Consider the following 27,227-nt stretch of genomic DNA (forward strand, 5'->3'; position numbering starts at 1 on the left):
TTTTTTGTTTTTTTCACAGTGGTCGCTGAAGAGGTTAGCTAGTGTGACAGTTTTATAGGTCGGATCATTATGGACACGGCGATACCAAATATGTGCACTTTATTTGCTTATTTATTTACTATATACACTTGCCCCAAAAGCAAATATCCAGTAGGGTCCTCATGTACATCTCTAATCCTGGATGAACTACCTGCAGTCCGAAACGTGCATCGGGGCGTGCTTAGCACTCCTTCACGTGGATCCCCCAGGGATATATTGAGCATATATTTTGTTTATGCTATTTGCCATTATATACTTTCTTTGACACATATGATTAATTGCCAGCACAATGGGATTAGCCAGTACTGGACATACTTACTAGCTACATCAGTACAAGTGACTATACCAACAGTATTTAGATTTCTATCCAGGATTAGAGATGTACATTGGGACCCTACTGGATATTTGCTTCTGGGGCAAGTGTATATAGTTTCTCTACTTATCCACTTTGTTGTGTATTCCTACCAACAATTATTGTACACAATTTACTTTATTTATGGCTATATATGATGTACCATCATTGATCCCCCTGTTGTTTACATAAATACATGTTTACACAAATACAGAACTTGTTTTCCCCTCAGTGTGGTGTGCTCTACACACACCTGTGGTATCATACCACTGCAGTGGTATTTATCCTGTGTCTGTCTGTGATGCTAGCTTTCTGGCTTACTCAGTCTAGAGCATTTCTTTCCCATGCCATATGTGTCTTTGACATGTAATTTGTGGTCCATATTTGACTCCCATCACTTTTGTCTCCATGTAGCTCAGAGGCCATGATGAGATTTTTTGCCCAGACCTTGTCTCTGCTCCGGTCTTCTGCAGCACTTCCTGACATGGTGCCCTTAAAAATAAAAGTATAATTAAACTGCCCCATAAATAAAAAATATCTCACATGCTGTGCCACTGAATAAATAATTGCCCCTCACTGTGCTTTCTGCACTAAATATCCAACAATACCACCCTTCTTCAAAATATCCCCCATTCTGTCCCTCTGAAAAATATCCCATGCACACCACCCCTCTGCAAGATATCCCCCTCACACTGTCCCTTTGCAAAATATCCCCCGCACACTGCCCCTCTCCAAAATATCCCCCACATACTGCCCCTCTGCAAAATATTCCTCGCACACTGCCCCTATGTAAAGTATCCGCTTCACACTGCCCCTTTACAAAAGATCCCCCCATACTGCCCCTCTCCAAAATATCCCCTGCAAACTGCCCTTCTGCAAAATATCTCCTGCACACTGCCCCCTGGAAAATATCCCCATACACTCCCCCTGCGCAAAAAAACACTCACACTGCCCCTTTCCAAAATATCCCGCCCACAGTGAACCTTTGCAAAATACCACCTCACTGATCCTCACCAAAATATCACCCCCCTCACACACACACATACACTGCCCCTCTGCAAAATATCCCCCTCACATTGCCCCTTTGCAAAATATTCCCCGCACACTGCCCCTCTGCAAAATATTCCTTGCACACTGCCTCTATGTAATATCCTCCCCGCACTGCCCCTTTACAAAAGATCGCCCTCACTGCCCCTCTCCAAAATATCCCCTGCAAACTGCCCCTCTGTCAAATATCTCCTGCACACTGCCCCTCTGAAAAATATCCCCGCACACTACCCCTATGCAAAATATCCCCCCCACACTGCCCCTCTCCAAAACACCCCCCCCCACACTGCCCCTTTACAAAATACCACCCCACTGACTGTCTCCAAAATATCATCTCCCCCACACACACACACTGCCTCTCTGCAAAATATCCCCCTCACACTGCCCCTCTCTAAAATATCCCTTGCAAACTGCCCCTCTGCAAAATATCCCCTGCACACTGACCCTTTGAAAAATACCCAACTGACCCTCTTCAAAATATCCCCCCAACACACACTACCCCTCTGCAAAATATCATCCACACTGCCCCTCTGAATAAAGTACCCCCTTGCACATTGCATTTCACAAAACTGTGCCTTTTCATAATTGTCCAACCCATTATGAGCCCTCACAGTAACATTAATCCCCTGCCCCACAATGATAAAACATTTAATCTTCTTGATGCCCGCGCTGTCTCCGCTCTTCTGCAGCGCTGCGCTGCTGGCAGCAGAGTGATGACCTCAGCAGTGGGCTGACCTCATCACGCAGATGCACGTTGGGGGGGAAGAGCTGACAGGCGCTCCTCTGCCCCAGTCTCTGGGCCACAGTGTTTAAATATATTTGAGTCTGAGAAGATGAGAATGCATTTGAATATAAGTAGAATGGCGTCTCCCGGACAACTCCGCAAGCTGCATAACATCTTTCGGAGGGATAGCTCCACTAGCCGTATGTTGTGCAGGCCTGGTCTAGATAATCTCTACTCACCCAGTCTGACAGACAGGCTGCAATTTATACTGAGCAGTTGAAGATGTTAGCAGTAGCAAAGGGAGATACACTAAAGGGAGCTTGTTCATTAGATTTTAATAGTCATAAATTGTGTTTAGCTAATGAATAATCATTTCATCATTATGTAGGTAAATATATTCTTCAGAGATGAAGACGATAAGAACTCTAGTGTTACCTGATGGAGTTAGCAATCTTAAAAGTCAATATTGAACCTATAAAGGACCTTGCCACATGGCTTAGGGTCTGTGCACACGATCCTTTCTGGCAGCGCTTTGAAAGCAGCATACTTTATGTTGCGTCCTAAGCGCTGCACACAGGTGAATCCGCGTGTGTTCATTGAACACATGTGGATTCACCGCATCCTATACATTGCACTGATAGAACTTCTCTTGCGGAGACTTGCGTCTCCACCAGAGAAATTGACATGCTGCAGTCTGTGAAGACGCGCCGCATGTCCGTTTCTGCGGGTGATCTGCAGGAGCACGGAGACGCATAGTGGGCATGGGATTTCTTGAAATCTCATGCACTATGCTCTAACATAATCCGCAGCCATTCCTGACCGTGTGCACATACCCTTAGGATAAAAAGCTACGTGAGAGGCTCTGACAGGAAGTCTGAGGGGTAACATTTCTAATTGTGGCAAGTCAGGTAAGGAAACTTATAAGCCATGCAATGCTCCTTTGGAATTTAAATGTGCAAATAGCTTCTTCAGAAAGGAAGAGAACAGGAACTCTTTTGCCACCTATTGAAGGAAGCAGATTAAGAGTAAGAAAAAAAGTTGAAAATATAAAAATTAAAAAAATATAAACATTTGAATCCATTTCCCCCCATTAAAATAAAAAAATTAAGAAAATAAAAAAAACATATTTGGTATTGCTACATGCATACAAGTCTCATCTATTAAATTATAAAATTAAGTAACCTGACCAGTAAATGCCATAAAGAAAAAAAAATTAAATAGCCAGAATTGCAGTTTTTCAAGCACCACAATTCCTTAAAAAAATTCTTTAAAAAAAACAGTAAGCGATCAAAACATATTAACCCTAAAATTGTATCAATAAAGCTCTCAGTCCGCCATGCAAAAAAATAAGCCCTCAAACAGCTCTATGGATGGAAAATAAAAGCATCACAGGTCTCGGAATATGACGTCAGAAACAAAATTATTTTTTTGACCACTTAAATAATAAAGAAATCTGTGCAAGTTTGATATATTCGTAGATGTAATGACCTGAGAATCAAGTTTCCAGGTCATTTTTACCGCGCAATGAACACCGTAATGAAAAAAGCCCCAAAACTATGGGAGAATCGCACTTTTTTTTCATCATTTCATACCACTTGGAATTGACTTCCTATTTTTAAATACAATGTATGGTAAAATTAATGATGGCATTGTAAACAACTTGTCCCGCAAAAAGCAAGCCCTGGTATGGCTAAATGAATACATCTGAGCAGCAACAGTGCAGCGCTGAGAGGAGGGGAGTGCTCGTCATCTCCCCGGCCCAACATGCAGCAGTGGAGTGAAGAGGTCAGAGTCACACACTGCTGACCTGATCACTCTGCTGCTGTCAGATCACTGAGCCGCAGAGCGGCAAAGAAAGCCTCTTGCCTGCATTTGGAGAAGTGCTGAATATTGTGAGATGGAGCAGCGTGGGGGTGAGTGCACCAGATCGAGAAGTGTTGGGACAGTATGGAGAGGAGGGACCATTTGGAGAAGTGGGAGACATTATAGAGAGGTGGGGGCTGTATGGAGAAATGGGAGCGTTGGAATACAATATGGAGAAATGGGTATTCAATATGAATAAGTGGGGGGGACAGTATGGAGAGGTGGGAGCATAGGGGACAATACAGGGGAACAGGATGGACAATTGGGAGCGTCTGAGGACCATATAGAGAAGTAGAACTGTGGGGTGATTGTATGGCAAAATGTGGGACACTATGGAGGAATTGGGGACCATATGGAGAAGTGGGGGACATTATGGAAAGGTGGGGGGACCGTTTAAGAAAATGGGACCATGATTGGACAGTATGGAGAAGTGGGTGTACAACATGAAGTGGGGGGACATTATGGAGAAGTGGGAGTGTAGGGGACAATGTGGAGAAATGGGGGAACAGGATGGAGAATTTGGAGCTAGTGGGGACCATATGGAAAAGTGGGATTGTGAGGGGATTGTATGGAGAAAAGGGAACAGTATGTAGAGATGGGAGCGTGGTGGATAATATATAGAAGTGAGGGCACAGTATGGAGAAGTGGGGGAACAGTATGTAAAGATGGGAGCATGGCAGGACAGTATGGAGAGGTGAGAGCTTTGGGGACAATACGGAGATGTGGAGGCACAGTATCTAGAGATGGGCGCATGGGGAGACAGTATGGAGAAGTGGGGGCACAGCATGTAAAGATAGAAGCGTGGGGGAACAGTTTGGAGAGGTGAGAGCTTTGAGGACAATATGGAGAGGTGGGGGCACAGTATAAAGAAGTTGGATTCACATACTGATAGTGGATCTGACCGTGGTTCTGATCGTGTTCAAATGTACCAATCCATAACTAATCAGAGGTCATCACCCGGCTGAGCCGGTCACCTTTCTGTCACTGATTCCCTACTACGGCTGTTACCCTGCTGCCGCCATCACCCTGCTGCCAAAGTGGGAAAGGTAAGCACCTTAAAGAGCCGAGGGCTATAGGGACTGTTATTGTATATGAGGGATGTTAATGTGAAGGCACAGTATCTTGTGGGCAGTATGCAGAGGAGAAGAAGTGTGGATTTAGTGCTGTATTCAGCTACTGACGGTGGTTCTGGCACTGCATTCATTTACCAATTGTGGTTCTGGTGCCAAATTCATGTATTGACGGTGGTTGTGTGTTTATGGGAGCTGTGGGCCCACCCTACTGTGTATTATATAGCTGTGGGGTATTATATTGTGTATAGGGGAACTATGGGCCCATCATACTGTATATAGGGGAGCTGTGGGGACATCATACTCTGTATAAGGGAGCTATGGGTCCACTATACTGTATATAGAGGAGCTGTATATATGAGGACCCAGTGGACATTATTAAATGTTAAGTGGGCACTTAAGAAGCATTATTGTTATAGAGGTCCTCAGAGTAGTGTAACCATAACAGGGGCAAAATGTGGACACTTTTCTAGGGCATTTGCACAGGGCATTAATCTTTTCAAGGGAGCAATTTTACCATCTAGAGGGCACAAAGGAGGCATTATTACTTTGTAAAGGGCACAGTGGTGGGCATTATTATCCGGAGCAGTGACAGGAGCTTTGTTATTGTACCACACAGCAGGTGCAGTAATAAGGACACATACGGTAGCAGCGGCTCAGTATTGGGGTATCAGCAGGATGATGCGTTTGTGCAGGTTGGGAATAGATGGGGACAGTGCTGGATGTGTGAGAAGTAAAATGTGTTTCCGTTGTAATTTCTGCAGACGAGTTGTGACTGGAAGAAGTTGTTATGTCGGTCTGGGCCAGATGGAAAAGATGGGAAAATGAACTACTCCACCAGAGAGAACGTCAGCTGTAAGTTACTATATATACCTGTACTGTAATTACTTGCATGGTCTGCAGGTCTGGCATCTACCACTATATGGTCACCATATGGTGGTAATATTAGTGTTGGTCTTTATGTAGAGATTTATTTTCAGCAACAGCGCGGTCATCTGCTGAGGTTCCTCTTTACCCACAATCAGGGTGTGCCACCGTAGTTGTACCCACAGTTACCTTGTTAGGGGCCCACTCAGATGTTTCGCCCCACTGAGCTGAACCCCTAGCTATGCATCTGACCATATTCCTACCATATAACCTGTACTTAACAGAGAAGTCGGCCCCTTTTTTCAGGAAACCGAAACCCTCCTTCCTGCATTAATTCCTGAACCACTTATTTATCTCCCTAATCTCCAACTGCATTTCAGATGAGGCATGTAGTACAGGTTGAATTTCAGAAAAGGCTACATTTGACCATTTGAGGTTCTTGACTTCAAGGGGTTCTCCAAGAATGAGATAACATGGCATCCCTGATATAATTCAAATTGCAGTGTGTCTAAGTCATATGTGAGAACAGATTGCCGACTAAAGACAGAAAACTTCCGAGACCTGTGTCTCAACTGACAAGAGCTGTATCACACATACCCTGTCAATGGCCAGGAGCACGTTAAGTGAAGAAATATGCTTTAACCTATGTTGTGCTCGGTGAGGAGATCTTAAGCTTCATCCTCACCATCAGTCTGACAGCTTTATAGCAGTTCACAGAGGCTGAGCATGCCCAACTGGAAAACAAATAAAAATTGAGAAGGATGAAGCTGGAGCTAACTGCCTTCGTGCTTAGTGAGGAAGAGATATATTTCTTCACATATGAGAGCTGTGCTCCTGGCCGCCGACTAAGGTATGTGTGATACAGCTCTTGTCAGTTGAGAGGCAGGTCTCGGGAGCTGTATGACGCAAATACAATTGCTGTGAGCGCCGCCTGGGAGAGAAGCAGAAGAGCTGTAATAAGCTCCCTGCTCTGTTGGGAATTCCATCAGAATGCAGGCCACTTCCGGCCTGCGTCCTATTGGATACGGCACACGCAGGTGATGTCAGATGGCGTGATGCAATGATGTCATCGTGCATTCCAGTGCCCACTTCTGTACTTCATAGAAGAGGAGATGAAGAGCGGGCAGAGGACGGGGAGCCTCGATTAGGTATAACCTTTTTTTTCTTATTATTTTACTTTTGCCAATAAATGGGCGCTATAACAATAGGGGCTGGCTGTGTGGACATTCTGAGGGGCTGGATGTGGGGACATTATAAGGGGCTGGATGTGGGGACAATATGAGGGACTGGATGTGGGGGACAATATGAGGGGCTGAATGTGGGGACAATATAAGGGGCTGAATGTGGGGACATTAAGGAGCTGGATGTGGGGAAATTATGAGGGGCTGGTTGTGGAGACATTATGAGGTGCTAGCGGTGTAGACATTGAGGAGCTGGCTATGGGGACATTGAAGGGCTGGATGTGGGGACATTATGTGGGGTTGGCTGTGTGGACATTGAGGGACTGGCTGTGGGGACATTATAAGGGGATGGCGGTGAGGATATTATGAGGGGCTAACCATATTACATTGTGGGGCTGGCTGTGGGAACATTATGAGGGACATGCTGGGGCAGAAAAATGGGGACATTATGTGGAGTTAGCTGTGTGGACATTATGAGGCGCTGGCTGTGGGGACATTAAGAGGGGCTGGATATGGGGACAATACGGGGAGCTCTCACTGTGGACATTGAGGGGCTGGTTGTGGGGATATTGAGGGGCTGGATGTGGACACATTATGAGTGGCTGGATGTGGGGACATTGAGGGGTTGGATGTTGGGACATTATGAGGAGCTGGCTGGGGAACATTATGGGGCTGACTGTGGGTTTACTATGAGGGGCTGGCTGTGTGAACATTATGAGGGGCTGGATGTGTATTCATTACGAGGAACTGACTGTGGAGACATTACGAGGGTCTGGCTGTGGGGACATTACAAGGTGCTGCCTGTGGGGACATTACGAGGGGCTGACTGTGGGGAACATTATGAGGTGCTGACTGTTGGGGGGGACATTATGAGAGGCTGGCTTTAGGGACATTACAAGAAGGGCTGTGGGGGACTTCATATTATAAAGGAGACTGTGGGGGACATTATACTGTATATAGAGGGCTGTGGTTGACATACTATATATGATGGGTTATGGTGGTGACCATACTGTATAATGGGGTGCTGTGGTGGACTTCATACTACATAGGGGGCTGTGGTGGACATCATAGTGTATATTGGGGGGCTATTGTGGATATAACGTATGGGCGGCTGTGGTGTCCATCATACTGTGTAGGGGGACAGTGTGAGGATGAGGGTACAGTTTGGAGAGGACACTGTGCTGGGCAGTATGAAGGTGTAATGTGAAGAGGGGCACAGAATGGATATGGAGAGGAGACAGCATGAAATGTGGGCACAGTATGGAGAGAGGTTAGCCTGGTGGGGGGACACTGTGGAGATATAGAGAGTGTAAGGGAAGACAGTGGAGAAGGGACAGCCATGGTATAGGCCGTAGTTCAGAAGAGAAGATGATGTGACAGTTATAGTTGATAATGGCTGAATGTGGTGGTTATAGCTTGTAAGGGCAAACAGTGTGGTGGGTGTAGCTCATTAAGGCAGAACCTGTGGAAGCCATATACCATAGGACACTTATTTAAGGCATAGAATGGACAGATAATTTTTGCAGAGGGCATTTTAATAACACTTTTATTTTGAAGGGCACCGTGTTGGGATTTGCTGCAGAAGAGTGGAGAAGAGGGAAGTCTGCAGAGAAGAGCAGTAGATTTGAAAAGTCATCATGGCACCTGGACAAGATGGAGAGGAAAAGAAATAAACAACTCAATCAGAGATGTCGCCTACTGTATAAGGCACCTGGATGTAAATTTTTACTTGTTGATACTGACTACGTCTTATCGGTACTGTGGTTTTCCAGTCTGATGACTAATGACAACTCCTCCCAGCATCTCCTTACCATTGTTAAAGACATACTGAGAGTTGTAGGTTCATGAGATACAAATGTATATGGGCCTGACTTGACATTACAATGGATTGTTGTACTAAGCTTGGTGATGTAATCATGTACTTATGGTGGTTCTGGTAATGCATTCATGTACTGATGGTGGTTCTGGTGATGTATTCATGTACTGTTAGTGGTTCTGGTGATGTATTCATGTACTGATGGTGGTTCTGGTGATGTATTCATGTACTGATGGTGGTTCTGGTGACATATACATGTACTGATGAAGGTACTGGTGTTTTATTTACTGATGGTGGTTTTCGTGATGTATTTATGTACTGATTATGTTTCTGGTGATGCATTCATGTACTGATGGAGGTTCTGGTGATGGATTAATGTACTGATATTGATTTTGGTGATGTATTCTATTTATGTACTGATGATGATTTTATATTCCTATACTGATGATGGTTCTGGTGATGAGTACATTACCAGAACAACCATCTTTACATGAATACGTCAAAAGAACCACCATTATTACATGAATACGTCACCAGAACCACTATCTGTACAGGAATATTGCACCAGAACCACCATCATGTTTGTTGCAAACTGTATTTGTCGCATGACGGATGTAAAAACCATCAGACATATCCCTTTATCCATAATGGGGTATGTTTAGTTTCCATTAGGATATCTGCCAAATGATGGACACCTTAATTGAAACCAAACGGCCCCCATTATAGTTAAGCTATATTAGTTTCCATGACTTTCTTTGGGTCTGACATTTAAAATATAGGATGTCAGAGATGAATATCGCTATTTGTCTCTCGTATTGTGTAAATGGTCTGCAAACAATGATTTTATCTCCAAGTTTGAAAACACACCCTCTGATGAGCCTCACAACTAAAATTCACCACTTTATTTCTTTTTCTGGTATTTTTGGCAGAAAAAGGTAACAATTCTAGTGGAAGTAGTCGTCAGTGCGGGAAGAGGGGGGCCTTTGCAGACCTGTAACCCTAGTCTCTGACATATTCCTTTACTTGGAGGCTGAGGGTTCATTGGGGGGCACCATCGGCTTCATCTTTCTAGGGCACCAAAATGCCTTGTCCTGGCCCTGATACATTCAAAGGCATTGTCAGTTATGAAGATTATTTTAGTAATGAGAATGTCACAGACAAAAATTAGGAATTTATACTAACAAATACAATCAGTGAATAAATACAAGTTGCTCCATTCAAAACTCCCTTAATCCAAATTCACTGAATCTATAGTCTCACACTTAGGCCACGGCCCCACTATCAGTATTTGGTCAGTATTCGGTCAATATTTTTTCTCAGGAGTTGGAGCCAAAACCAGGTGAGGAACAATCAGAGAAAAGGTATAATAGAAACAAGTCACCAATTCTACATTTATCACCCACTCCTGGTTTTGGCTCCCATTCCTGAGAAAAAATGCTGACCGAATACTGACCAAATACTGATAGTGGGGCCGTGGCCTTAGGACAAAGCACACCTGTAAACTCGCACACTGATTTTTCAGATGTTTTCTTGTCCTTACCGGAAACACAACCTGAAACTTACAATTGCAAAGAATTGCAATGTATATCCATGGTGCAGACTCAAGACTGAGACTGTGTTATGAGCAGGGGGTGTTAGTAGTAACATACAGTACCTGCCAAAAGCTTGGCTACAGCTAATCATGCTGTGATTTTCCTTGTTCTTATATATTCAGACTGAAGGCAGCAAAAGCATGAGGGAACAGATATGGAAACAAAGAGTAAAGAAACACATGTGAAACAAATCAGTCACCTGGAATGGCTTTCCAACAGTCTTAAAGAAGTTCCCAGAGGCGCTGATCACTTGTTGGCTGATTTGTCATCACTCTTTGATCCAACTAATCCCAAACCATCTCAACTGGGTTGAGGTCAGATTATTGTGGAGGCCATGTCATCTGACACGGCACTCTATCCCTCTTCTTTTTGGTCGCATAGCCCTTACATCCCCTGGAGGTGTATTTTGGATCATTCTTCTGTTGCAACACAAATGATGGACCCACCAAGTGCAAACCAGATGGGATCGCATGTCATTTGCTGAATGATGTGGTATCCATCCATACTGGGTAAGTGTGCCTTGAATTTGGAATAAATCACCAACAGTGTCAACAGCACACCACCCCCACATCATCACACCTCCTCTCTATAATAAGGCAATTGTTAATAAAAATCTCAAATCTTGACTTTTCAGACTACAGTACACTCCAATGACCTAATGTCCATTTCTTGTGTAGCTTTGCCAAAACAAGTCTTTTCCTCAGTAGTGGGTGCTTTGCAGCACCACTAGACAGTTGATGTTGAGATGTGTCTGCTACTTGATGTCTGAGAGCCAGTTTCATAATAGCTATTGCTGATTTTCATGACTGCAGTTGAGGATACCTTCAAGGTTCTAGAAATTTTCTGGAATGACTAACTTTCATGTCTTAAAAGTAATTATGCACTTTTGTTACTCTTTACTTAGTGGAGTAGTTCTTGCCATATTCTGGCTTAGACCAGTTGTAGAAAAGGGCTCAGCACTGTATGTAACTGTGCACCAACACTGCCTCTGCATAACACACTTGTTGGCTGCAAACATTTTCTGAAGGCAGGTGATTGCACAAATAAACGCTGAATGAGGCACATATGGGAATTCATTCCAGGTGACTACCTGATGAAGCTGTTTGAGAGAATGAAGAAAGGGTGAGCAAAGCTCTCTTCGGAGTAAAAGATAGTTACTTTGAGGAATTTAAGTTATAATACATATTCTGGTTTGCTTCACACATGTTTCTTTGCTCCTTGTTTCCATGTGTGTTCCCCTGTGGTTTTGCTGCCTTCAGCCTGAATCTATAATGTGCACATTCTAATAAGAATAAGGAAATCCACTGCATGAACAGGTGTGTCTAAACTTTTCATGACAAGCTGAAGCCATTAAACATTAGATATGTATTCCACATGGTGAATACCATGAAAAAAAAACAATTATTATGCATCATATTGCATGTACACCACGACACAAAGTTATGGCTCTTAGAATGCAATGATGTAAACATTAAAAAACCCACACTGCATCTTCAAAGTCAAAACTGGCTGCATCCTTAACAGGTTAATTATTTTTTTGAAATACTGTATGCAGATACCACAAATAAAATAAAAAAAGGGTAATTTAGGTAATCAGCAATGAATAATTGAGTCACAATGACTTGTAATTGTATCAAGGCCTTTTGTTTCATATCAATAATGTCCGAGATGAAACCTTAAGTGCTTTATGTTGTAAGCAGAGGCACAGTGTACAATTATATAAATCTATTTACTGACAATCAGTCCATTACCAGGCTAAAACACTAAAAGCATTTACAGTCAGCTTAGTGACTGCACTGTGCTGACATGCGAGGGCCTGAGGGGCTGCAGCATTGTACTCTAGAGGGGATGATGGTTTCAAAGAAGAGGATATAACTGTATTTCAGAAATATGCTTTGACTTATGAAGTTAAGAAACAGAGGTACTTTTGTACATGACTCTTAATCTGTAGAAAATTGCTCTGATCTTAGAGAATTGTGATTATGACTAAAATCACATGCTAAGCTTTTTAAAGGGTTTTCCTTTATGAGACCTTTCACTTCATTCATTCGTTCACTGTGCATAAAAAGAACATTTCATGTGGATGTAAATATAACTAGTAAAACACGCTAGTTTATTGAAATTGATGGATTTGCGTGATATAAATATTGCATGAATGACGTTCTACATGTAAAATCACTCAAGGAGGTAGTCCCACAATGAATAAGTCTCAATAAAAAAAAGCATGTTAAAATTTCAACTAAACATTTTATGCAAAAAAATAGTAAAAATATTTGCAATCTACAAACCAAATGCAGGAAAAAAAAAATCAGCACCATACAATACTGGAACGGGAATGAGATACATTCCGTTTAGTTCATGTTGAATTTTAATGCTACAACTATTGCTAAATATTGATTTTGTAGGAAGAGCGCCACAGTAAAGCGCAAACCTAACACTAGGCCTGAATATACCTTGGCATTGCAGCTGGACCTCACCATCATCCTCTATATTGTTCCTTTCGATTAAATTGAACTCTGCACAGGCTGGGCATGGGGAATCTAGTTTCTTACATTATAAATGAGATATAGACACTAAAGCTACAGGTGGCAGAAAGAAGAAAAGGAGCAATCTGTGAATAATGGCGGACATATCATTGGTGCAGCCTGTGCAGCTATACAGGGGCCCAAGAGTAAAGGGCCCCATTTCCACCTCCAAAACAGGTGCATTATGAGGGGCAATTGAACTGCAAAGGGGCCATATACTGTCCTTGAACAGGGGCCCTCTTCTGTTTGTGTCCGCCAGTGTGAAAGACCATACAGTAGACATGTATATGATAGTTTCTTAAACTGGTGGGATGGAGTAATGCTTGGAGAAACATCATAAGTTTCTATGATCAAAGTTACACATAGATGTGGATAATGCAGTGGGTGGCATGTGCTACAGCATTTTGACACCTTTATAAACAGGTGATTATTTTTTTCTTTTTTTGTGCTTTTATTTTTTTCTTACTTATTTACCAAGAGCCATAATCTTTTTATTTCTCCATCAACATAGCCAGATGTGGGCTTGTTTTTTGTTGCACAAGTTGTAGTTGTACATACAATGTCCTGAAATAAGCAATCCTGCCATTGGTTTTTGGGTTTCATTTTACTGACAGTAAAAATGACCTAACAACAAAATTCTTCATGTCAGTATGATTACAGAGATAACAATTGCATGTGTACGTATATATACATATATACTGTATATTACATAGCCGACATCTGTGTCTTAGGCCCCCTTTGTGTGTATGTGTCCCATATGTTTTACTCATGGATGCCACACGTACCCATTATAACCTATGGTGATCTTCACATGTCCCTGTTTTCACATGGACTGTATGTCCATGTGAACCACACAGAGACATTTCCATTTTTTCTGGCAGCACGGATGACAAGGGCCAATATAGGTCCATGGGTTCATGAAAAACACGTACACAACACAGATGGCATCCGTATGCTGTACATGTTTAACATTGCAAAGTATAGGAGAAGCTTTATATAATTTACATAATTAGTTAATTGAGTCAAACTGAGTGCAATTTATTCTCAGTATAACTACAGCTGTTATGTGGAGGCCTCAGAGGCATGTTTGAGAACATTACGGATCAAACAGCATCATGAAAACCAAGGTACACACTAGACAGATCAGGGATAAAGTTATGGAGATGAGTAAAGCAGAGTTAGGTTATAAAAAAAATTCCCCAAGCACTGAACATCTCACAGAGCACTGTTCAATCCATTATCCAAAATGGAAGTAGTATAACACAATTGCACACCTACGAAGATATGGCCGTTCACCTAAACAGACTTCCCAAGAAGGAGAGCCCTGGTTAGAGAAGCAGCCAAGAGGCCCATGGTCACTCTGGAGATGCTGAAGAGATCCACAGCTCAGGTGGGAGAATCTGTCCACAGGACAACTATTAGTGGTATACTTCACAAATCTGGCCTTCATGGAAGAGTGTCAAGAAGAAAGCATTTTTGAAAGCAAGCCATAAGAAGTCCCAATTTTAGTTAGCAAAAAGCCATGTAGGGGACACAACTAGCATGTGGAAGAAGGTGCTCTGGTCAGATGAGACCAAAATAGAACTTTTTGGGTTAAATGTAAAACACTATGTGTGGTGGAAAACTGACACTGCACATCACCCTGAAAACACTAATTACCACCACCATTTTCAGATTTATATTTTTCAAATATTTAGAAAACCTTGTATCATTTTCTTTACACTTCACAAATACTGGCTACTTTTGTGTTGGTATTACCCATAGAAGCCCATGAAATAACGTTTAAGTCTGTGGCTGTGATATGAAAAAGTGAGTAAAAGTTCACGGGGTATGCATACTTTAAGGCACAGTATGGGGTTGTGTTCAGAAATGTATCTGAGATTTTGAGGAGTTAAGGGTGAGCTTGATATTTGGATGGAACTTGTTCAAATTTTTGTGGTCAGTCAGTAGATCATTTTTTTGAGCCTGCTCAGATTATTAGCAAATCATCAATGTAACGGAAATATGCTAGAGGCTTAATTGCGTTGATGATTTGCTAAAAAATATATTTGCTCTGTTTTCATAAAACTTTAAAAAGTTCCACCCAACTACCAATCTAACTCTCAATTCTCAAAATCTCAATTACATTTTCTGAGACCATATACATAAAAAAACAATAAAAAGTGTTTATGAAGTATACCGAAGAAATTACAATCTACTACCACAGCAGCAGGGGAAGATTTTTTGACACATTACACGGTAAGGAAAAGGCCACTAAGGCTATCTAGTATGAAAAGTTAGGGAAGCATGAAAAAACTCAGAGCTTAAGAAATGTAACAAATGCAGTGGGATACCATAGTGGGTGCTTTTGCAACATGTCACTTTGCTTCCTTTACTTCCTCCTAGGCTAAATGTCCCTGGAATTAAACCATTGTAATTATCATTCATGATATTATCATGATATTATTTAGTGCCATGTAAATATTTATAAGTAAATATTTATTTTTTCTTGCAGAACCAAAGTATATTACTTTTACAAATTCCATTGAAAAGCCATTGCCATGCAACTGTGCTCCATCCTATCTTTGGGGCATACAATGGTTAGCCTGAGAGTGTTGTATTCCATGAAGGCAAAGACCCCGGTGGAGATCTGGTGCACAGTAGATGTTAGGTGCTAAACATCACAGATGCTTGCCTGTTGGCTGCTTCCTTGTGATGGGAACATAGACTCAGCATAAGATCGATTTTGGCTCTTTGGAGTGCAGCATCGCCCTGTTTTGGGTAATTTGGGTTTTGTTTTTAATGCTACATTTTCCAGTTACAGAAACTCTGCAAGCTTCAATATTTCCAAGCTTACTGAAAATCATAAATAACCCAACAAAAGCCTAGGGGCAAGGGAATGCAGCTAGACTAAGTAAGATGAGATTATCCAGAGATCGATGAGTTTGTTTAAGTTCCTTTCCATTCTTCTACTTTGTTTAGGAGTAAGTTTTCTGCTCATTCTTGCAGTTATTTTTTCTGAAATCTTCTGAGAGCTGAGCCTGGAAAAAAACACAATGGAACTGTATTATAGCACAGTAAGTAAACTCTTTTATTGTCGGTATGTTAAATCTCCCAGGACATCATTATTTACTAACTCTACTAAATTGAAAAAACTACATATTTTAGAAACAAGTATAAAGGAGGAGAACAACTCAGCATATATTGCAAAAATTTCATTTATTGGTGAAATACAAAAATTAAAGATGTAGGTAAAAAGAGAAGAAACCATGAGGTGACTAGATGGTAGCTTTCAAGGCAGGCACATTAATAGCAGTAAGGTCATAATAGACCCATGGGTAAATAAAATTGCACATTTGCCCAAAGTAGTGATAATAAAGATTATAAATATTCAATATAGTAAATAACTATGGACAAAGACACAGAACCAACCCAAATACATATAATCCCACTAGATGCTGGCTAAGCAGAAGCGAAAGAAGCACCAGTGCTATGTCAGGAGAATCTGTGTCAGGGTCTGAGTGCTAAAACAGTGTCATTCCATGAACTAATTACCTGGCAGGAAAGCACAGCCCAAAAGGAGGGGGGAAGAGGATGGTCAGAAGAGCCCAACGCGCGTTTCGCGGTGTATTCAAACCGCTTTCTCAAGGGCAGGTGATGTCATTGCAATGCCCAGTGTTGCATGTTATATATGCATCATATATGCCGTAAATTGGCCCCAAATGTCAGCAGCTGCAGAGCGGGGCGCGCACCCGGAAGTGGCCAGCTATGCCGTCGGCGTGCCCTACCAGTCACATGACGTGGGGCCAGTGCCATAACGGCGCATGCGCGCGGGTCAGAGAGCGCGCCGCGCGCGCCCCAGCCGTCAAGCGGCCACCGCGCATGCGCGGACCCCGAGGGTCCCGTGCAAACGCAGGGCAACATATAGACGGCGACGTGATCCCCCCCGCACCAGCACGCGCACACCACGTGAGTCACCAGCACCGCTGAAATTTAAAGGGCCAGGTGGGGAGCTGATGAGACAGAGAAAATAAATAAATAAATATATATAGGACAGGAGCAACAATTGTGTTTATCAAAAGGAACAAATGATCGTATGATAACACAATTATATATATACACATATAAAATAGCCTCAACAATATAGTCGATCATGATCATAGGTCCAGATGGATCGTCACTCCCATCAGAGAAAAGTCCCAATAGTCGTCTCAGTTCTCACTGCTCTCCAAATAGGGATGGATTTTAAGGGACTGCCACAGTGATGGACTGGTAAAAAAGAATGGTACAAGAGGAAAAAAGAGAATAGTCAATAAAAACATCAGATTAAAAGCAGCTCCCTCGACGTCAACCCAACATAAATCAGTGGGCAGCTGCAGGTGGCATAATAAATGACATTAGACGTACCACAAGTAATGTGGTGTCTAATGTCGAATGTCTTATGGCCATCAGCCGAACAAAAACTAGTGCACCGCAGAACATTTGGACATGCCACACAGTGCCCACATTTAAAATTACCAGTTAATGGGCCCCCAGAGCCAAATAAACATGGTATCGGTGCTACATAGTGACTATTCATTAAAATGTCACCAAGATTACGGCATCTCCTAGGTGTCATAGACGGGCCATTCCCGAGGTGTCCCCTCAGGGCAGGCTCCACCATCAAAATGTCCCAATGTTTTTGGAGGATTGCTCTCATACTGTCCCACTCATGGTTATAGGTGGAGATGAATCGTATAGTCTCATCCCTCCCTATTGATGGTATTTTGGGATGGAGAAGAGAGATGCGAGGGGTCTGGACTGCCCTCTCGTATCCCCTCCTGATGCATCTCCGACTGTAGCCACATTGTGTGAATCGTTGTTTAAGGTCTTGTGCCTGACGCTGAAAGCCCTGTTCAGTAGAACAGATGCGTCTCATCCTGAGGAACTGTCCGACCGGGACAGCCCCAATTGTAGCAGGACTATGGGCAGACTCGGCGTGAATCAGAGAATTAACTGAAGTGGGCTTCCTGAATACATCCGTCTGGACGCCCCCATTGGCATCAACACACAAGGAGATATCCAGGAAGTCCACTCTTCTACTGTCAAAGGTGTAGGTCAGTTTAATATTGTATTGATTCATGTTGAGACAGTCCATGAACTCTCCGAGTAGCTGGACAGAGCCCCGCCACAAAAATAAAATATCATCAATATATCTCAGCCTGCACAGCACATGGCGGGCGGGCGGCCGGCACACGTTCCCCATCGAAGATCTCTCTTTCCCACTGCCCTAGGAAGAGATTTGCATAAGAGGGGGCACAGGCCGCCCCCATGGCTGTGCAACGCCTTTGGAGATAAAATTGATCCTTAAAAACAAAAAAATTGTGGGTCAGGGCAAATTCCAGCAGCTCTAGGATGAGCTCACACATGGGGCCGTCCAGGTCAGAGGCCCCCAGGAAGAGACGCACCGCATTGAGACCATCAATGTGGTCAATACTGGTGTAGAGGTTCTCAACGTCGGCAGTGACCAAGAGAGTCCCTTCATCCACAATGACACCGTCGACCCTCGTAAGGACGTCCGTTGTGTCCTTAATATATGATGGTAAGTTGCTCACCAAAGGTTTTAAGTAGTAATCAATGAATCTACATATAGGTTCACATAGGCCCCCAATTCCGGACACAATCGGACGTCCAGGAGGGTCAACGGGGTCCTTGTGAATTTTGGGTAACAGGTAAAAGGTCGGGGTCCTGGGGAAGGCCACCGTCAATCCCTCATATACCTTTTTAGATATAATTGCACAATCAAGGGCCTGAGTCAGAATATCCTGTAGTTTGGCGGAGAAGTGGGTCAGGGGACAAGAGGTTAGTTTGGTATACGTGTTGGGATCCCTCAATTTTAGAAACAAATTCAGTTATTTTAAGGTCACAATGTAGCATAGTCATTTAAAATGTATCTCATATTCCAACTAATGTAAATAGGTAATAGGATTATAATTTATATTTTTCAATATGCCTAATTATCCATTGACTGTTAGGTTCTTGAGTAAGCCTCACATTAAGGCCAGGGTCACACGAGTGTTGATTCTCTCATGCAAGAGAATCGGGTCAATTATGCTAATGACACTCAGATCAAACTCTGATCTGATTTGGATCAGAATGTCAGCTTACTGTGATCTTATTCTCTCAAATGAGAAATTTGTAGAACAGGTGATGAGAAGATGGAGAACTTCATTTCTCCATCTTCTCCATTGTCTGTGTCCGCAGATATCGGACTGCAATCGGATGACATCTCAGTGCAGTCCAATGTTTTACATGCAGCCATAGACTTGAATGGGCGCATGTCATCCGTTCTACAACATTGGTTCGAGTGCTAACTGATAAAACATCGGATAGCATTCGTCCAAGTTATAAGCTCATATGAGTGAGCCTTTAGGGCACATTATGACACATAGATGTATTGTAACCCCATTTTTACAGAAACGTAATAGGATTTCCATAAAAATGCATGAGTCTTCTACTGTACTTCTGTAAGCCACTGATTTCAGATGGCACATTCCATACAATTCCGACAGAAATTTATTATCTTGTATGAATATTTTCTTCTAGGGGAGAATATTGCCATAAACACAGAGTCTGATACCCCCTACACAGAAGTTCTCTAACATATCTTTAAGTCCTAAAATTAGACATTATCTTATTCTTCATAAAAAAAGAGTTAAATGAAAAAAAAGACCCATTCATCCTTTTAAGAAAGTAAACACAAAAATCTCCGCAATGTTATATTTGTTGAATGACAGTAAACAAAGTTCCATCTTGGAACTACATGCACGGATGTAAGTTTGTTTTTTTCTTTTCACCAGTATCTTAGAGTTTGGTTTCATCAATGGTTTTATGTCTAAACTGTCAATAACTGACTCTTCAAGCAAGAAGTCCTGGTCCAGTATTAAGCACCTATAGTACAAGCTGACTTCTGCAATTTAAAAGTAATGCAGGAAACTCCTGCCAATGCAGATACTCATTGTTCACACTGATTCATGAGGAGCAGAAATCATGCATCACTTTGTAAGTTTCTACATAACTTTGGTCCTGTTCACAGTAAGTTAGACCTACCAGAGAAAGGCAAATTTCTTTGAATGGAATTTTACACGAATTTTACAAAAATCTGCATTCTTGAGAATTATAATTATTTTAATTTCGCTCTGTGTGAGTTCAGTAAAATGGTAGCGAGGTGCACCCGCCATCATGCGGAACAGTAAAGGGTCAGCAAAAGGTTAAAAAGAAATAAAAAGGCCATACCTTACTGGCTGTCCCCAGTGCTCCTTGCCCGCTGTCTGGTCCTCTGCCCTTCTGGCAGGGTGTTCACTCTAGGCCTGTGCTTCTGGCCGCGAGTAGACTCTGGAGTTCACGGAGTATGCTACAGGGCCTCCTTGAGGCCAAGATTCCTGGCCTAGAGTGAACACTGGACTGCACAACTTACGTCTGCATGCCTAGGAGAATTTACATACCTTCTATCAAAATAATTCTGGACTAAAAGTTTTAATGATCAATCAGGTTTGTTTTTATAGAGCAATGAAAGTAATAGTCATTGTATAATTATGAGCACGGTAAAAATCTGATTATTATTATTAAAGGGGGGCATGATACAGCTCATGCAATAAAGTTTGTTTTACTTGTGCAATATCTTTTCTAGCATTTTTTCCCTAAAAATTATCAAGGGAAGTCTGATTTAGGCAGAGTTCGGCGGTCAATGTTATACTATTTATGTTGGTATACCTTTAGTACAGTGTACTGAGTGATTCCAAACAGATGTATGTCAGTTCCAGAGGAAACCAAGAGGAAATCTTTTGAAGATGGACTAAGTGAATAGGCCTAAATTTGGGAATGCCTCACATGTGTGCTGGGAGCTTCACTGGCATGTAGAGGAAACTGACACAGCATATGTCGTGTGAATAAAGCCTTACGTATTAAAAGTGGACTGTACGCAAGATCTGCTAATTATTATTATTATAGCGCCATTTATTCCATGGCGCTTTACATGTAAACAAGGGGGTATACATAGCAAAAACACTTACAATAATCTTAAAACGAGTCAGCGACCGGTACAGGAGGAGAGAGGATCCTACCCGCGAGGGCTCACAATCTACAAGGGATGGGTAAGGATACAGTAGGTGAGGGTAGAGATGGCCATGCAGCAATGTGTTGGAGTGTTGGTTACTGCAGGTTGTAGGCTTTTCGGAAAAGGTGGGTCTTCAGGTTTCTTTTGAAGGTTTCCACGGTAGGCGAGTCTGATATGTTGGGGTAGAAAGTTTCAGAGTAGGGAGGATGCACAGGAGAAATCTTGTATGCGATTGTGGGAAGAGGAAATAAGAGGGGAGTAGATCAGGAGATCTTGTGAGGATCGGAGGTTGCGTGCAGATAGGTACTGGGAGACTAGATCACAGATGTATGGAGGAAACAGGCTGTGGATGGCTTTGTATGCCAAGGTTAGGGTTTTGAACTTGAGTCTCTGGGCAATTGACTTATCTTAATTGACTTATCCTTCTGCAGTGCAATACCATATCAATTTACTCTTCGATAGATTTTTAGAAAGGAACTGCTGCAGGGCTAATGGATACTAAACAGTATCCAATGTTTAGCATGTACTATATACAAAGATGAATTCACCATATTTCTGTATAAAATTGACCTAAAAGTTACACCAATTTTTCACACAAGTCCTAAAAATAGAACAGCAGAACCAAGTCAAACAAATTAGTAAAAAATATTAGACTTTGTCATTGTTTTTTTTTATTGAGGAGGACCTTGACATAACAAAACTCTTTAAAGATGGTTTTGTAACCTTTTCCAGCTTTACAAGCATCAACAACTCTTCTTCTGAGGTCCTCAGAAATCTTTTGTCTGTTTCGTGGTACACTTTCACAAACGTGTTGTGAAGATCAGACTTTGAAAGATCCCTATTCTTTAAATAAAACAGGTTATCCAACTCACACCTAATTGTCATCCCACTGGTTGAAAACACTCGACTCTAATTTCACTTTCAAATTATTTGCTAACTTTAAAAGTTCACACACTGTTGCCACATATAAACATGTGATATTGGATCATTTTCCCCAAAAAGAAAAAAAAAGTCTAATATTTTTGATTAATTTGTTTGATTTGGTTCGTTTTATCTAATTGTAGGATTTGTGTAAAACTCTGATGTAGTTTTAGGTCAAATGTATGCTGGAATATGGAAAATTCTGAGAGGTTCACAAACTTTCAAGCACCTCTGTTAAGAGTTGGACGGATCGATTCACAGAATTCCAGTCCTGCTAATCTCTTACCTTTTGGGATCCCCGGCCTCAGACGCACATTCAGGTGAAATGTATTGCGGTGCAGAGACCCGCTGGCTCCATGTGCGGCGGTACACGCTGCCGGCCAGTCAGAGGCTGATAGCTGACATCGGCTTGTCAGTGACGCCGAAGTCAGCTGTCGGCTCCTGCACCGGCTCCAGAAGTGGAAGCCGCGCGGTGTGGGAGGGTAGGAAGGTAAGAAAAATCGTTTGTTTCTTTTTAAAATGTGCTGAAGAAGAACAGAAGGACCCAGAATGTGGGACAATATACCAGAATGAGGCATATTATACCAGAATGTGGATATTATACCAGAATGGGGACATTATACAAGAATGGGGACATTATACCAGGATGGGGGACATTATACCAGAATGGGGGACATTATACAAGGAAGGGGCCCAGGATGGGAGAAAATGTTATAGCATGGAGCCCAGGGTGGGCGGCATTATTACTGGAAGGGGCCAGGATTGGAACATTATTACTGGAAGGGGCCTAGAATGGGGGAGATTATTACAAGAAGGAGCCAGGACAGGGGACATTATTATATTGGGGCGAACACATATGTCTTTATAGGACCTAGAACGCTACAAAGGCCTATATATGTGACCAACATGCAGGTGGGGGTACAGGTGCAAATTTTGCATCGGGGCTCACTGGACTCTAGTTACACCACTGCAGATGACATCACACCAGCCCAGCTAATCAAAAGCAGCGCCAGAGATACTGCAAAATAAGAGATTTGTGAGTCTCCTGTTCAGCGGCCAGAGACTACGGACCTGACAGATGGATCGGAATCCCGTGAATCAATCCACCCAACTGTAAACACTGTACATACACTGAAGTGCTTGGAACAACAATATATATGTATATTATTGTGCACATAAGGGCTAGCAGTGTAGGCTAAAAAGGAAATAACATGGTACTTGGTGTGCGGCAGATTTTTATTGTATTTTATTATCCCAATCTTAAACTGAACATCTGAATCACTTGAGGCTAGGTGGTTTTCAATGGTAAAGCTACATGTAATATTCACTAGGCATGTTGGTGCGGATTAGACTATGCTGTGGTTTCTATGTGTGGCCGTAATCTAAAGATACACTGTGTAAGGCTAATGTCCACACATTAGAAAATGACTCTGTAAATCTGCAGCCAAATCTGCATTTGGTGCATGCACAGTTGTGGATTTCCCTTTAAGCACGGCAGTAAGTAAAATCTGTTTCAGATTTCAGTAGAAGCAGGTATGTTTACTCGGGACTAGAGATGAGCGTTGTTCTACTCGAACTGTTCGCCAATCTCAAATTCGAGCTGTTTTGGGCGGTGTTCGAGCCGGTCGGCGAACACGAACAATTTGAGAAAAATTCGGCTGTTCGAGGTTATGTTCGATAACTGTTCGTGCACCAAAATCATAACTGGATTTTTTCTCAGTAATGATGAAAATTAATGTTAATACGCAGTTTGAGTGTACAGCGGGGCGGGGGGAGGGGCAGGGGATGGATCTCTGCAGGAACAATGAAGATCTCCATTTTTTTTTCTCTTTCCCGCATTTGCAGTGGGGAGGTGCAATCTGTCAGCCTATCAGCAGCGCACACACGGAGCGAAGTGCTTTTTTTCACACAAGCAAGGGCATGTGTGATTGGCAGTGTATGTCACATGTCCTTGCCCTATAAGACCAAGCCATTTTCCCCGTCGCCACCATTTTCTCACTGCTGCAGCTGCGTGTTAGACGGCACCGCTGTTGCTGTGTGCGCTATACCTTGTTAATTTCAAGCCAATTTTCGCACAAATATACAGATAGCTTGGGAGTAGGGAATAGTTGTGATTGCAGTCCTTTTAAGGACTAGGTTACAGCATTTCCTACGACTTTTATCAGGCAGGTCTGTGCTCTTAAATAGATAGATTGTGGGAGTAAAGACTAATTGTAATTGGAGTCCTTTTCAGGACTAGGTTACATCAGTTCCTATCAGTTTTTGCCAGGCAGGTCTGTGCCAGTGCTGTGCAAGTTTTTTTCACAGCATTTGGCTGAATCTAGCAAAGCTAATCCTTTTTGGCCTATTGCAGAGTGTGTTAGTCAGTGGAGTAGCCTATCTGTGTTGCAAGATATACCACCTGTGTATAGAATACCAATTTTTTTACTGCACCTAGTGAAGTAAAATCTTTTGGGCATAGCATCATTCTATTAGTCCATCTATACTGACCTCCATCAGGTTGCAAACTGAATATAATTTTTTTCTGCATCTAGCTCTGAAAAAATATTTGGGCTTCTAGCAGTGTGTGGGACTTGGTCTATTAGTCCATCTATACTGACCTCCATCAGGTTGCAAATTAAAAATAATTTTTTTCTTCATTTAGCTCTGAAAAAATATTTGGGCTTCTAGCAGTGTGTGGGACTTGTTCTATTAGTCCTTCTATACTGACCTCCAGCAGGTTGCAAATTGAATATAATTTTTTTCTGCATCTAGCTCTGAAAAAATATTTGGGCTTCTAGCGGTGTGTGGGACTTGGTCTATTAGTCCATCTATACTGACCTCCATCAGGTTGCAAATTAAAAATAATTTTTTTCTGCATCTAGCTCTGAAAAAATATTTGGGCTTCTAGCAGTGTGTGGGACTTGGTCTATTAGTCCATCTATACTGACCGCCATCAGGTTGCAAATTAAAAATAATTTTTTTCTGCATCTAGCTCTGAAAAAATATTTGGGCTTCTAGCAGTGTGTGGGACTTGGTCTATTAGTCCATCTATACTGACCTCCAGCAGGTTGCAAATTGAATATAATTTTTTTCTGCATCTAGCTCTGAAAAAATATTTGGGCTTCTAGCGGTGTGTGGGACTTGGTCTATTAGTCCATCTATACTGACCTCCATCAGGTTGCAAATTAAAAATAATTTTTTTCTGCATCTAGCTCTGAAAAAATATTTGGGCTTCTAGCAGTGTGTGGGACTTGGTCTATTAGTCCATCTATACTGACCTCCATCAGGTTGCAAATTAAAAATAATTTTTTTCTGCATCTAGCTCTGAAAAAATATTTGGGCTTCTAGCAGTGTGTGGGACTTGGTCTATTAGTCCATCTATACTGACCTCCAGCAGGTTGCAAATTGAATATAATTTTTTTCTGCATCTAGCTCTGAAAAAATATTTGGGCTTCTAGCGGTGTGTGGGACTTGGTCTATTAGTCCATCTATACTGACCTCCATCAGGTTGCAAATTAAAAATAATTTTTTTCTGCATCTAGCTCTGAAAAAATATTTGGGCTTCTAGCAGTGTGTGGGACTTGGTCTATTAGTCCATCTATACTGACCTCCATCAGGTTGCAAATTAAAAATAATTTTTTTCTGCATCTAGCTCTGAAAAAATATTTGGGCTTCTAGCAGTGTGTGGGACTTGGTCTATTAGTCCATCTATACTGACCTCCAGCAGGTTGCAAATTGAATATAATTTTTTTCTGCATCTAGCTCTGAAAAAATATTTGGGCTTCTAGCGGTGTGTGGGACTTGGTCTATTAGTCCATCTATACTGACCTCCATCAGGTTGCAAATTAAAAATAATTTTTTTCTGCATCTAACCCAGCCAATAGTTTTGGCCTAATACCACAGTTTGGCCACTCAGCTCTGCTCGGTTACCATCCATTGTTTTTTTGTGCAAACAACTCCAGAGTTGTGAATTAGTTAACCACCAAAATGAGTGGAAAAAGGCCTGCTGCTGGTGGAAAGGGGAATAGGCGTGTTGGGAAGGGGAAAAAAGGTTGTGTCCGTGGGGTAGGTGCAGAAGAAAGACCATCTTCCAGCCAAACTAAAATGTCTACTTCTTTTAGCGGACAATGTGATAAGATCCCTTTCTTACGGCCACGCCAATCGCTACAAATTCCAGATGAGGCACAAAAACAGCAGGTGCTTCAACGGATATCAAGTGCTCCTTTAAGTGGGCTCTCCTCCACATCAACTTCAACATCACAAATACTCCAGTCCTCAAAGGTGTCACCCAAATCGCACTTGCTTCCTCACAGCTCCCAAATCTCCAGCTGCCCGTCTGAGTATGAGGTAGAACAGATGGTTGAGTCTGCAGAGCTGTTTACTCATACTATAGCCTGGGAATCAGAGGTCGACTCCAGCGCTTCTGTGAATCCAGACGAGGAAATGATCTGCACTGATGCCCAGAATCTTTATGAGTCGGATCCAGGACCAGACGCAGAAGGTTCTGACCATAATGTAGACCCTCATTCCCAAACTGTAACTCCTGTTGGTGGAGACAATGAGGAAGACGATGATAAGACTCAAATACCTGATTGGAGCGACAACTTTAGTTTTTTGTCAGGGCAGGAACAGGTTGGCTCTGAGGACGACGGGTGTGATAACGCACAGGGTGATGATGATGAGGTCGGAGATCCCACTTACTGTCAACCCACAGTCAGCCAAGAGATGAGGTCAGCAGAGGAGGTGGAGGAAGATGCTAGTGACGACGAGGTCAGGTTGCGCCTTCCTGGACAGAGACGTAGTACTGGAAGCACGTCAACAACTGCATCCTCAAACACAAGTCTGCCTCTCACCACAAGTCGTGGTGGCTCTTCAGGTCGCATGGGTGCTAAGCCTTGCATAGCCTGGGCATTTTTTCAGATCGATAAAGATGACCCAACTCGTGTTATCTGTAACATTTGTCAGCAAAAGCTAAGTAGAGGCCAAAAAATACATAGTTTGAGTACTTCATGCATGAACCGGCACATGGACATGAAGCATAAGTTGCAGTGGGAAGCTCAGTGTGCTACAATGCGGTCTAGCCGGCCGGGTCAACCACCGTCTGCCATATCTTGTGCATCCGCGGCCTCTTCATCCTCTGTGACTGGGGGGACAGCAGTCACACCTGTTTTGGG

The 27,227-nt window shown here is 42.4% G+C and overlaps 1 long non-coding RNA gene across 1 annotated transcript in view; it reads right to left on the reverse strand.

Annotated features, from left to right (window-relative positions):
- Positions 1-12,643: 12,643 nt before the first annotated feature.
- LOC141265590 (uncharacterized) overlaps positions 12,644-27,227 on the reverse strand; it is a 29,152-nt gene continuing 14,568 nt past the window's right edge. The window contains exon 2 of the long non-coding RNA XR_012320123.1: positions 12,644-16,096. This is a non-coding gene — a long non-coding RNA (uncharacterized lncRNA). The remainder of the gene's footprint in view (positions 16,097-27,227) is intronic.

This window comes from Phyllobates terribilis, unplaced genomic scaffold (genome assembly GCF_046119375.1).
Source record: "Phyllobates terribilis strain yellow unplaced genomic scaffold, ASM4611937v1 Scaffold_4__5_contigs__length_816908805, whole genome shotgun sequence".
Classification (NCBI taxonomy): Eukaryota; Metazoa; Chordata; class Amphibia; order Anura; family Dendrobatidae; genus Phyllobates; species Phyllobates terribilis.